Source organism: Cavia porcellus, unplaced genomic scaffold (genome assembly GCF_034190915.1).
Source record: "Cavia porcellus strain 051 isolate PalLab524CR breed Dunkin Hartley unplaced genomic scaffold, mCavPor4.1 scaffold_31, whole genome shotgun sequence".
NCBI lineage: Eukaryota > Metazoa > Chordata > Mammalia > Rodentia > Caviidae > Cavia > Cavia porcellus.
The window spans coordinates 30,042,058-30,053,699 of record NW_026947514.1 but is presented as its reverse complement, the minus strand read 5'-3'; the positions used below and the strand labels follow the sequence as shown (position 1 = coordinate 30,053,699).

The 11,642-nt window shown below is 42.7% G+C and overlaps 1 protein-coding gene across 10 annotated transcripts in view; it reads left to right on the top strand.

The window, feature by feature from the left end:
• The first annotated feature begins 562 nt into the window (after positions 1–562).
• The window catches only part of Rgs6 (regulator of G protein signaling 6), a 613,466-nt gene continuing 602,386 nt past the window's right edge, over positions 563–11,642 (top strand). For 5 of the 10 annotated variants that reach the window (XM_013155229.3, XM_063241040.1, XM_063241039.1 and 2 more), the window contains exon 1: positions 1,175–1,345. The gene's annotated coding sequence lies outside the window, so the exon portion shown is untranslated. Of the gene's footprint in view, positions 703–1,174; positions 1,346–1,413; positions 1,685–11,642 lie in introns of those variants that run through there. The other 5 variants (XM_063241036.1, XM_063241035.1, XM_063241037.1 and 2 more) reach the window with 4 other exon arrangements.

Genomic DNA, 11,642 nt, shown 5'->3' with positions numbered 1-11,642 from the left:
CCACCCACAAACATGAATGAGTCCGGTTCATCTATTCTTAAAGGCAATTAGGCAATAACGAGGTCCTCGGCGGCCCCAAATGACAACACAGTAAGTTCAAAAATAAACCTCCAATTTTTCTTGTTATTAATAACATCAACAAAGCACACAAATGCCCTGGCTACCATCCATTACCAACACTTTTGTCCAGTCTCCATCCCCAGCTTCCTAACTCTTAAAGCATCGAAGTCCAAATTTCCACATTAAAGAACGTGGTCAGTTTAACTTATGTTTTCTCACTCGACCTTTAACTTTTTTTTCCCCTTTCCGGAAGAATATTTGTATAAGTTTTCTCGAAAGTTCTTTGGTGGAGTTTTGAGAGAAGAACAATCACAAAACATTTCAAACACAGGGTGTGATGACTGCTGACTAAATGAAAAGGACAGGGTTTGGAACAACATCGCTGACGATCATGGTGGCCCATTTTAATTCAAAGGACGCCAGCTGCACGTCAGAGAGGGATCCAGAAGCTGCGGGGCACAGGCCTGGGGACCAGGAATCTCTAAGATCACCGTGACGCCGCGAAAGTTTCCGTCCAGGAGCAGCGCCTGACGAGCCTGTCTCAGTTTCCAAGGTGGCTGCACGAGCGCCAGGGACTCCCAGTTTTTCTCTTCCTGGGGGCAAACCCCGGTCCGCACCTGCCTTCCGCGGCGCTGGGCCCAGGTGAGTGCGCCCCGCCCCGCCCGGCCGCGCGCCTCCCCAGGGACCGGCGGTCTGGGCCCAGGTGCGGCGCCCAGGTGCGCGGGGCGCGGGCTGCAGCTCCGCTCCGCACCCGACAGCGGGCGCCGCTGCAGCAGCTCGCGGGGCGGCCTCGAGAGTTGGGGCAGCTCCCGGCTTCGGCCCTGCTCGGCGGCGAGAGCTCCGCCCGGACGCCGGGGGCCGGCTGCCCCCAGCCGCGGGAGCCGGCGGGCGCCGAGGGGGCGGACCGACCTCCCCGCATCCGCCGGCCGGAGCGGAGCGGAGCGGAGCGGGCGGAGCAGGCGACCGGCGGACGCTCGGGAGCGCGCCGGAGACAGCCGAGCGCCCCGCGCCCGGCACCATGCGACCCGCCGCGCCTCCTGGCGGGCCCGGGGCTTCCCGGCGCGCTCGCTGAGCCCCCGAGCTCGCCACGGGTGGAAACTCGGGGAAGAGGCGGCCAGACGTTGCGGAGCGGCGCGGACGCGGACTAGACTCCCCTCCGCCCCCCAGAGGTCGCCAGTCCCCGGCTCGCGGAGCTTCTCTAGCTTTTAGCATGAACCTGTCGCGAGCCTGGCTTTAGGAGAAATTCGGAAGCCGGCGAGTCAAAGCAATTCTTGGGTTGCTAAAGGTAATTGTAGTTGTGACACAAAATGGGCAAGAAACTAATGGGGGAAAGCACGGTTTGCAGAGGCATTGCCCCCGCCCCAGCGATTTGTGTTGGTGTGGGTGCTGGTCCCTGTCGGGTGCGTGACAGGTGCCGGTGTGTGTCTGCGGTTTGGGACCGTGGAAGACAAGCTTACATAAGTGGTTAGGCGAGCTGGCGTGCGGACTTGTGTGGGACGGGTGCAGGTCTGCATATAAATCATGTTCCTGCTTTCTGGGTGTGAAGCGCTCACCAACCGGGACGAGGGAGCAGAGCCCAGGAGCTTCCAGGGGACTTCCGAGCCCTCCGGTTTTGTGGTCGCAGGTAGGGCAGATACCTCAAAAGCAGGCGTCTGTGAACTTTTTCTCCGAATACTCTTGCCCATTTGTGGTTTGGAAGGAAACAGAGGGAGTCTCTGTGGTGAGGTGTGGAGGGGCAGGGGCGGCTGGAGAGGTCTGGTTTTTGGGAAGTGCAGCAGGCTAGGAAGCCGCAGGTACTCGCTCAGACAGCAGATGGACTACATGTAAAGACCCTGTTTACAGACACTTCCAGGCTGCCTTAAAAGTGGCTCAGAAAAATTAATTTTGTTCAGAATGAAAACTGCTGTATTTTTGTTGTTAATTCGACAGAGTAGTTGCGTTGTTTTCTTTCTTGAGATGATTGGCATTCCTATGCTGAAGATATTTCGAGGCCTCTTGTTGGCTCGCAATTGTTCACTTAGCATTTTTATCAACGTTTGGGAGTTGCATCTGCTGATCAATACCTTTTAGCAGTTCCATAGTCAAACTGCAGAAACAATCAGGATGAGGTGTAACCCAATAGTAATTTTTTTTTTTTTTTTGATCCAGAGAGGAGGGGAAAAAGAACAGCTGGACTTGCAAGTACCCGAATGGTGCTAGGGAATGGGTTATCATTCTCTCTCTCTGTGGTTTGTCAGAAATTGTTACACTGAAGGACAGCGGTTGAGCTTTGTATTGTTGTCAACAGGCTCCTGTCCAACACTTTCATAGGCAGATGGGGAGTTATATGGAACGGGCACTGTGTTGTTGGTGGGAAACTTTCTGTGAGTTGCATATTCTTTATTCTTAATTTAGTAATTTTGTAATGGGTGTGGCTACACTGTGAAAGGAAGCATGGAATAGAGTGACAATGGAGACTTTGGAGAGACACCTCAGACTAATGCTTTTATGCTGAACCAGGAAAGCCAAGATGATAAAATCATTCTGATTTCTCTGACGCTACTAATAAGGTAAATTTTTATCTGAATACAGTACTATAAGATGCATAGGATATACTCCTAATAATTCATCCTTTCCAGAAAAAGGCTGCAAATTCTAGAAAGGTCAGCTGTTGTGAGCTATTTTGATGACGGAGATAGCCACTGGTGTTTCCTTTTCCACATTCATTTCATTGGCTCTTAACTTCCTGTTTCCTTTAAGAAATTTCAGTTAACATTCACTGAATTTATACTGCTGAGGGCTTCAGTACAGCAATGCTGGTTTTGCTTTGAAGCATTTTGTTTTATCAAGTGAAACATTACAACAATGCTTTTGTGGCAGAGATGTCTCTTTAAATGAGTCTTATTTATCTATTTTTGATTTATAGAGTAAGCTATCCAACATAAATATCTGAGCAAATATTCTTGAGAAAGAAAAAAATTAGAGATATTTTGGACAATGGAATTTACCAGTAATCTGGAATGTCGTATTGCCCCACAAGGACAAAATTTTGGTAGTGAAAGTACTATTATTTTGTATTTTACCTATCTGATCTCCTCCCATGCATTTTATCTCCAGAACTCCTAAGACTTTGCCAAGACTTGCTACATACTCTATTTTATGCCAAGGGTTAAACGTCAGGGAGATAATGAGTAAAGAACTGTGTGTCACATAAATATTTTTTCAAAAGGGACACTCTGAGCTCTGAATACTGGGATTAAGTTTTCCTTTAACCTCACAGTTAGCTTGTCTTAATTCTTAGTGCTTTGAACCTAGGAATGCATTTAACCTCTTCATTTTTGAGGCCAGCTGGAAGGAATATATTTACTGAATTTAATTTTCATTGTGACATATGGCATGACATAAATAATTACTATACATACTGTCCTGCAGGAATAGAAATATAAAATGAACTTTGATGTTGAGTGACATAACATTTCCAAAAACAGTTCTATTGTTTTTCTCAATTAGAAAAATAATATTTAGTTATTGGGAAAAATTCAGGAAAATACAAAGAAAAAAGGGAAAGGTTATCTATAATCCTCCGCAGATGGTGAACCACTACTAACATTTTTTCAAACTGTATTCTAGATATTATTCCAGTCACATCGACATTATGTTTGTTTCCCTTTCCTGCATCTCTAATCTTATAAACAGAAGCAGGATACTTGTTAAAGGTTTGTATTATTGCTGCTAGTTTACTGAGTGATTTTGATAGGTCAGATTTTTATTTTTCTTAGCGGTCCTTATTTTCATGGAGAGCAGATTTTTTCTGTTAGTTCTCTGAAAACTAATGTTTGACGTCTGGGTTGGCAATAACATGAGGCTCCTCATCAGACATAGGCAATACAGCACGAGAAAAGCAGCAGAAAGAAATCTGGCCATTTGAGGTGGGAGACCTGAGTTCCGCAGAGAGCAATTTCTCCATCAGCTTCTCCTGTGGCCTCGGGCCACTGGGCCTGTTTCCTCGAAAGACAAATAATACTTTTCAGATTTAGCTCAATAAACTTTTTCAGATTTAGCTCAATGACATATGTGTCGCTTTGACATTTGATCAGGATGATCTTTGTTTGAAGAGAGCTTATGCAAACAGCTGGGGTTCACCCCCAGAGTTTCTGATTCAGTCAGCCTGGAGAGGGGCCTGAGAATTTACATTTCTAACAAGTTCACAGGTGATGCTGACCACATGAACACCACAGGATAGCTCTTTGGGTTCACAGGGCCAAAAGCACTCTGTCTTCCTGCTCTCCTTGACCCAGTACCCAGTAAGGCACCTGCCAATAGGTTGTTCTGGAAACACTGGCTCAATCCATATCAGCTATTTTCATAGGGAGAAAACTTTCCAAATGAATCAAGGTAAAAGCAAGTAGCTATCCAGAATTTGGAACCATGAAGTCTGTCATAAGAGTAATTATCAGTCATAAAACCTAGTTTTTCTAACTGCAAGCAAAGCACAAATGCTTATGAGTAGGCAGTTAAAATGAACGTTAAACTTAGTGAGTTATGTTAAAAATAACTAGGAGTATCTGTTTGATATGTTACAAACCATGAAGCTTGCTAAATGCTTCATATGTGGGTCTCTGAGACCAGTAAGAGTGAATTCATTTTCTACATGCTGTTGGCTCTGCCTCTATGTGGATTCTGCATCTGTACATTCAATCAACAGCAGATAAAAATATTCAGAAAAGATTGCATTTTTACTGAACGTGTATGAATTTCCCACTGTCATTAAGCATCAACCACTATTTATGGAACAGTTACATTTTATTAGCTATTGTAAGTAAGCTAAGGATAATTTGATGTATAACAAAAAATGTTCATAAATTGGATGAAATACTATGCTATTTTATATAAGGGGCTTGAGCATCCAGGCATTTGGTAGTTGTGGGAAACATGGAACTACTCCCCTTGGATACCAAAGAATGACTGTATTCCAAAAAAAGACAGGGGAAGTTTGCTAATAACTATCCCAATTACCAAAGTAGCAAGTAAAGCAAGCATTGACATCATTGTTATCTGACTCCCCCAAAAGGCATAATAATGCTCATTAGAGCACCACAATCATCCTATGAGATAGGTTCCCATTTTATGGCTGAAGAAATAAGAAATTCACCTGCATATATCCACAAAGCTAGTAAGTAGCAGTATCAGAAATCAGATCTAGGCCTGCCTGATACCAAAGGAGGGTGTTCTTTACCTTGCCTGCCACTGAAATTAAATATGTATATTGTATATAATTTAAAATTATACATATATATATATATATATATATATATATATATATATTTGGTACCAGGAATTGAACTCACATCCTTGCATCAGACATTGTACTGCTGAGCTGTATCCCCAGCCCCTGAGTAAATATATTTGACAGCTAGGTGTTCCCAACAGGCTAAAATACTTCATCTAGAAATTTTGATGATCCTTATATTACTACTTTTTGAATCACTTTCTGTGACTTCTATATTAGAAATACAGGGTACAATGAAACTCATTTTACTTACGGAAACCCTCAAAATATATAAATACTTGACTACGAACAAACAAGATGCTCCTTTACTGATGGCAATTAAAATGAGTTGCTACAATGAAATGAGTTGTCTTGGCTTCTCTAAATTGCTTAGTGAAACCACCAAAGGACAATCCCCTTTACATTTTCACAGAGTGTATTTCCATAAGTCATTGGCAACTGCCCTTCTTAAGAGGATATTTTCCTGCTCAAGTGTAAGCATGCATTACACAGCATATGCTGAGATAAAGGCTACTGCATGATCATTAGCTAGTAGTAGAATCCTTTGGAAGTATCCAAGTCACCTGGGTCTCATTAGCATCACAAGCATCTAACAATTCTGTTCATTGCTTCTGAACCCCAAGTACCTCATCTGTAAAATAAGAGCAAAAATCTTAAGTATGAGTTCATAGCATTTTGTATAGACAGGAAATGGGATGTAAGCGCTTGAGATGAAGAGCTGTCCCAGCTCTCTATCAGTTTTCTAATAGTTTTGATAAGCAGTCTGTTGGGAAATAGATATATGAAGGCATAGCTCTCCCCCTCTTTTCTTGAGGACTTGATCTATCAGTCTCGCACTGGGGAACTCCCAAGTCCCTCTCAGAATCCTGCCCCATAGCTGTAAGGGACTTTTAGAAAGCAAGTGGCCAGACAGCTAGGTGAGAGAGAGCAGAGGGAGGCAGTTCTCTTTGGTGGTAACCAGAGATGCATCCATGATCCTGGAGGCCATTTGGCACCAGGAAGAGAGGCAAAACAAGAATACTGCAGCAGTGATACCTCTTGACCTAGAGAGTGACCGCCACTTGGGGCAAATCCATGTCTTACGTTTCCATATCCTTGATGTGTGTCTTACGGTGCTTGGCAGAGAGTAGGTGTTTAGCAAATGTTGGCTGAGTTACTGACTTTCAGAGTGACAGCTGCGGGCAAGGGTGAGAGGGAAGTATGGATTAGTGTTGGTGCTGGTACACGGGCTGCTGAGGCTCAGTGTGGGTGGATGAGCATGGACGTGGACACAAGTTGTGGGTGGTTATATCCTTTATTCTTAGGGCTTGTGTGATTTAACCTAGATCCATTTCAGATCCATAATGTGGTGAGATTCTCATTTTGATTTGTAATGACAGATTAACATTTGTCTTCCTTACTTGACTGGGGTCTATTTGCCTGGATTTTTACTTTTGTTTTGGAGGGGTATTATCTCCTTCTCTAGCACAAAGCTACATGCCACACACATAGTAAATGCTTGATAAAAATCAGTTGCCTAAACAAAAAATGCCCAGTCTAGAAAGTTGTGACCCATCATAACGGTTGTCTGATCTTGTAGAGCAACAATCAGCATCTGTAGAGCTTTTTATAGATTAAAGCCCTTAACAGAAGTTAGGAGGTATTGTTCCCATTTTACAGATGAGAAAATGAAGCTGTAAAAAGAAGTTCAGATATTTGCCCTTGATCAGTGGTGGTGAACCTCTGGCCACAGCAGGCTGCATGTATTACTGAAAACTCTAAAAGGTTCTCCATCACTGTCCTAAATCAAGAAGTTACAGAGTGAAGAAAATAGCATTCAAACTTGGATCTTATCTGAGCCCCAAGTCCTGAGTTTCTCTGCTATACCACAAAGCAAAGAGTAAACAAAGATCTCCATCCTTGAGATAATTTCAGTTACCTTGAAGAGGTGATAGAAATAAATAGAAAATTAGCAATAAAGAACGTTAAGTGACTTTAGGAAAGAATGCATGGAGTTTTATTTCAGGTTTAGTAACAAATAGATGATAGAGCCTGGAAGTAAAAGAGTGGCTCAGTTCAGAGAGAGAACATGTATCTGGAAGACAGGACTTTGGAAAATAGAAAGTTTCATAGATAAGTAGAAAGAGAAGGGCAAGATTTTTCAGATGAGAAGTGTTGATAATAATTGGTTATTGAATTATTTTTTAGAATGCAAACTAATCTACTAATATAACAGATGATGGCAGTAGTAGAGCTTATACTTAGTATGTATGAGACTCTGAGTTCAGTCCCCAGCACGAATGTGTACACACACACATACACACCAAGAAAAAGAACAACAAAAAAGAACCAGGCTAAAATCTCTATAATCAAAATCATCCTGATGATTCCACCTCTGCAGTGGTCTTTATTGTCCTACCAGTTCTATGTTTAGCTCTATTTTTCTTCATAGCTTTATCACCATGACATCGCAGTGTATGTCTTCATTTATAGATTGCCTGTCTCCTTCCACTAGAATACACATTCCAGAAGAGCAGGAACTGTTTTATTCCCCGTTATAACCTCAGCATCTGTTGCAGATTCTGGTTTATACTAATTAAGAATGATTTGTACAATGAGTGAAGCAGGAAAAGCACTAGGAAATGGACCAGTAAGGTAAAGTGAATGAGGGAAACAAGTGGGTCACTTAAGTTGTATTTTTCTTTATAAACGTGTTTTGTTTGTGTTAAACTAGGTTTTTACTCCTAATCATAAATATATGTATACTGATTTTTTTTCTTGAAACACCAGGTGCTCTGACCCCTTTCTATAGATATATGGGTGCACAATAACCCTTCTCTTTTGTCAGAGAGAAACAGCCACCCAAGTGGGATGACAAATGTCAACTAGTGCTGGACTTCAAGGTTAGGAAGATGCTGGGGACAAATCAGGGCTGTATTACTGCAAAGGAGATATGCTGTTTAGAAAATGCCTGTGTCACATTTTTAATCATTAGCTATTCCAATTAGAAAAATATAATGTAGATCTGTGCTACCCAACCCCAAAGAAACAGTTGTTTGAGTTGGTTTTGTTTTATCTTTTTGTGATCTCTCTCTCTCTCAAAATAAATAGATAACCACTTAAAAAATATTCAGTATATTTTCCCTTAAACTGCTATGTAAGTGCTGCTTGTATTCAAATTCCAAACCAAACAGGAAGAGGTCATTATTTTGCTGACCATACATCCTAATACAATGACTGATTCAGCAGTGGGTCAAAATAGAAAGGATGCATTCACAAAGAATAAATGTATTGATTATATTTTAGAATTTTTAAGGGAAGGCATTTTCATTTTCAGTACAACAGGTAGTTTCAGGGCCTGGCTTCTAGTTTCTGCCCATAGACAAAGGTCTATGACATGAGACAAAGTGGACTAACACTATTGGTCTACATCCTTGCCAGTTGCAGAATAAGCCTGGGAAATTGTGATTGCTTTGAGGTTGTTCCTCAGTCTGCCTGGAGACAATACCAGGAGTGAATGGCCAGCTTTCCTCTGGCTTGGAGGAGGGCGTCCTAGCCCAGGGCACCGCTAGCCTGTGAACCTGCTGCACTTGCCCATCTATATTCTGCTTCTCTGCATTAGGCAGTGAGGCCCACAGTCACAGCTCCCTTTCTAGATCATAATCATTCAGATATGGCTCCTGTGTTCAAGAAACTTCTAACTTTGTTGGAGGAAAAAGACAGGGAAACAGCATAGTACAGGCAAGGCACACTGAAATGGAATGGAACCTTCCCCCTGAGAGGTTTCAGGGAAGGGGTTGAGTGGATGAATAGGACCTTGTAAGACTGAGAGGCTTAGTGCCTCAGGGATAGGAACAGGGGACAGGGTAGCAAGCTTGGACCTGAGGACAAATAAAATAAAAGGAGAGAGGTGACAAAGTTCAGAGTGTGCAGAAAATAAATACTTCACGGCCCCTTCTGAGAGCTAGGGGCTTAGATATCCTTTTAGCAGGAGAAATCTGCATTGATGAGCTCAAGTGAAATCTTAAGTAAAAGCAGGGATAGGCGACTCTCAGGTGGAGGCTAAATTGTTTAATAAGTATTCGTTATGTTTCTTGAAAGTAAAATGGGAGAAAAAAGAGTAGAGGATGGTGACATTTGACTCACCTTGTGTTGGTGATAAAGGTGCCACAGTGAATCCTAGTTACTTCCTGCAGTGAAACACTTCCAAGCAGCTTTGCTGTATTGCAATCAAAAACAGTTCTGAGGCATTGAGCATTTCCTGCCACCGTGTCAGTTTCTGTCCAAATGTTCAGTGCCTTTCAGACTTTCAGACTAAGAAGTATTGACCAGCAGCTGCTAAATCTGCCTGTGTCTCACAGGTAGAGTAGGTGAGACCTTGGACAAGCTTTATTTAACTTGCCTTGCCTGGTTAGGAAGTTCTTAGCTATCTCACCCCATTGCAGAGGGTATTTAGCACCATAACAAAGCATATGGTGTCAGTCTCGGGTTTTTATGCTTTCTTTTGTCTTTAGTTTTCAAGAGCTTCTCTGCAAAAACCTGCCTGCCATCTGCAATACAAACCCCTCTCCAACTTAAAAAAATGTAGTTTTGATCCCCGGTTTCTTATATTTTCTAATGTTCCTTCACAGGAATACTCAGTTGGTTACCAACAATGTATTTATATATAGACAGGGCTAAATTGAACTTTGTTTCTTGAAAATTCTTGGCCAAGAAAAGTTTTCTGTAGTTGAGATTGGCTGTACGAAGATGAAAAGTGATAGATAAGATTAGAAATGAAAGTTGTGGGCCAGTCTGTGGAGAAACTTGAATGCCACAAATAAGATGACAGCAGTGATGATAATGCTGACTATTTAGGACTCTCCTGAACACAAGACCCCTTGAGTTGGAACGATGACAAAAACATCTGATCACACCTCAACTAAACATGAGTAAACTCAGATATGAGCCTCGCTGGACCCAGACACTTAAATGATATCATCTGCACTCTTTGTTGACACTTGGCTTCTTCTTTCTTCTATGATACTGAAGAAAAAACAGGTGTTCATAGGTGCCTACCCTTATACCCTTTCTACATAGCTATCTCCCAGTGGAAGGGTTCCTTTCTTCTGTTGTCCTTATTTCTGCCGCAGGGAAGGGATTGGGTACTGATTAGTCACATTTCTAGGTTGGTCCAGTTTGTGTGCCCAGGGATAAGGTACCTTGTCCAGGAAAGTCACAGCCCAGCCTTCTTTACCAAAAGCCAGTGTAACAGGGGAATTGTTGTAGTCAGGGGTTGCAAGGGAACAATTATATACAGGACACAAAATTTATAATATTATTTTATTATGGTCACCCAGAGTTCAATACAAAGAAAGTTCAGGAAGTCTGTCTATCTAGCAAATCCAGCCGAGGGCCTGGGTCCCACAGTAATATCCTGCTTAAATCCAACTAGAGGTCTAGAGCCCATGACAGTGACTCCTACAAGTCTCTTTTATGAATCTGCACTGGGAAAGCCCAAAGGTCAGTGGTGGAAGCTAGAAGGTTTATGCCAGCGGCGTGAAAGATCTGTGCCAGTAGGTTGAGGGTTCTACACTGGAGCCAAGAAGCAGTGCTCAAAATAAGGACCAGAGCTCTCCTGAAAAGTACCACAGCCATCCTCAGCAACAATCAGGTCCAGTGCTCATCTGACCAACATATCAGGAAGGCAGTGTGACGAGCTTCTCCTGGAGATTAAACAGCAAACATCTTCCCCTCTGGATCCAGGAAACAATGCTCAAAGTAAGGACCAGAGCTCCTCCAGAATGAACTGCAGCCATTCTCAGTGACAAGGTCCCAAGCTCTTCTGATGATAACGGCTAAGTTCATATCAGGGAAACCAGCACAGGCTCCTCCAGGAGATCCAACAGCTCCAACAACATCGCTTAGGAGAACTGACCATGCCAGATTTTCCTCTCCATCTCTTCCTTCATGCTGGCAACTTTCTTCAGTTGGGCCATCTACACTCAGAACCATGCTGATTTAATTCAGCTGGTGTTAAGTTGACCATTACTTTTTAATTCATAGCAGAATATAGTAGGAACTAGAAGCAGCTATTTCCTCAGTCTTCTAAATTAGGATGATTGATCTTGGATTTTATTTGTTGGACAATAGATAGTTATTAAGAACAAATGCCACTGTGAATTCTAGCCACTGTGGGAAGTACTGTGGAAGACTTTCCAACTCTTGGAAGATATTGCAGAGCATTCTTGTTATTGTCAGAATCAGTTTCATTTCTACTTCTCATTCAGTGATTGCTGCTTTTGGTCCATGGCTATTGCAACAAGGGGTGAGTGCATGTAATGGTGACAGATAC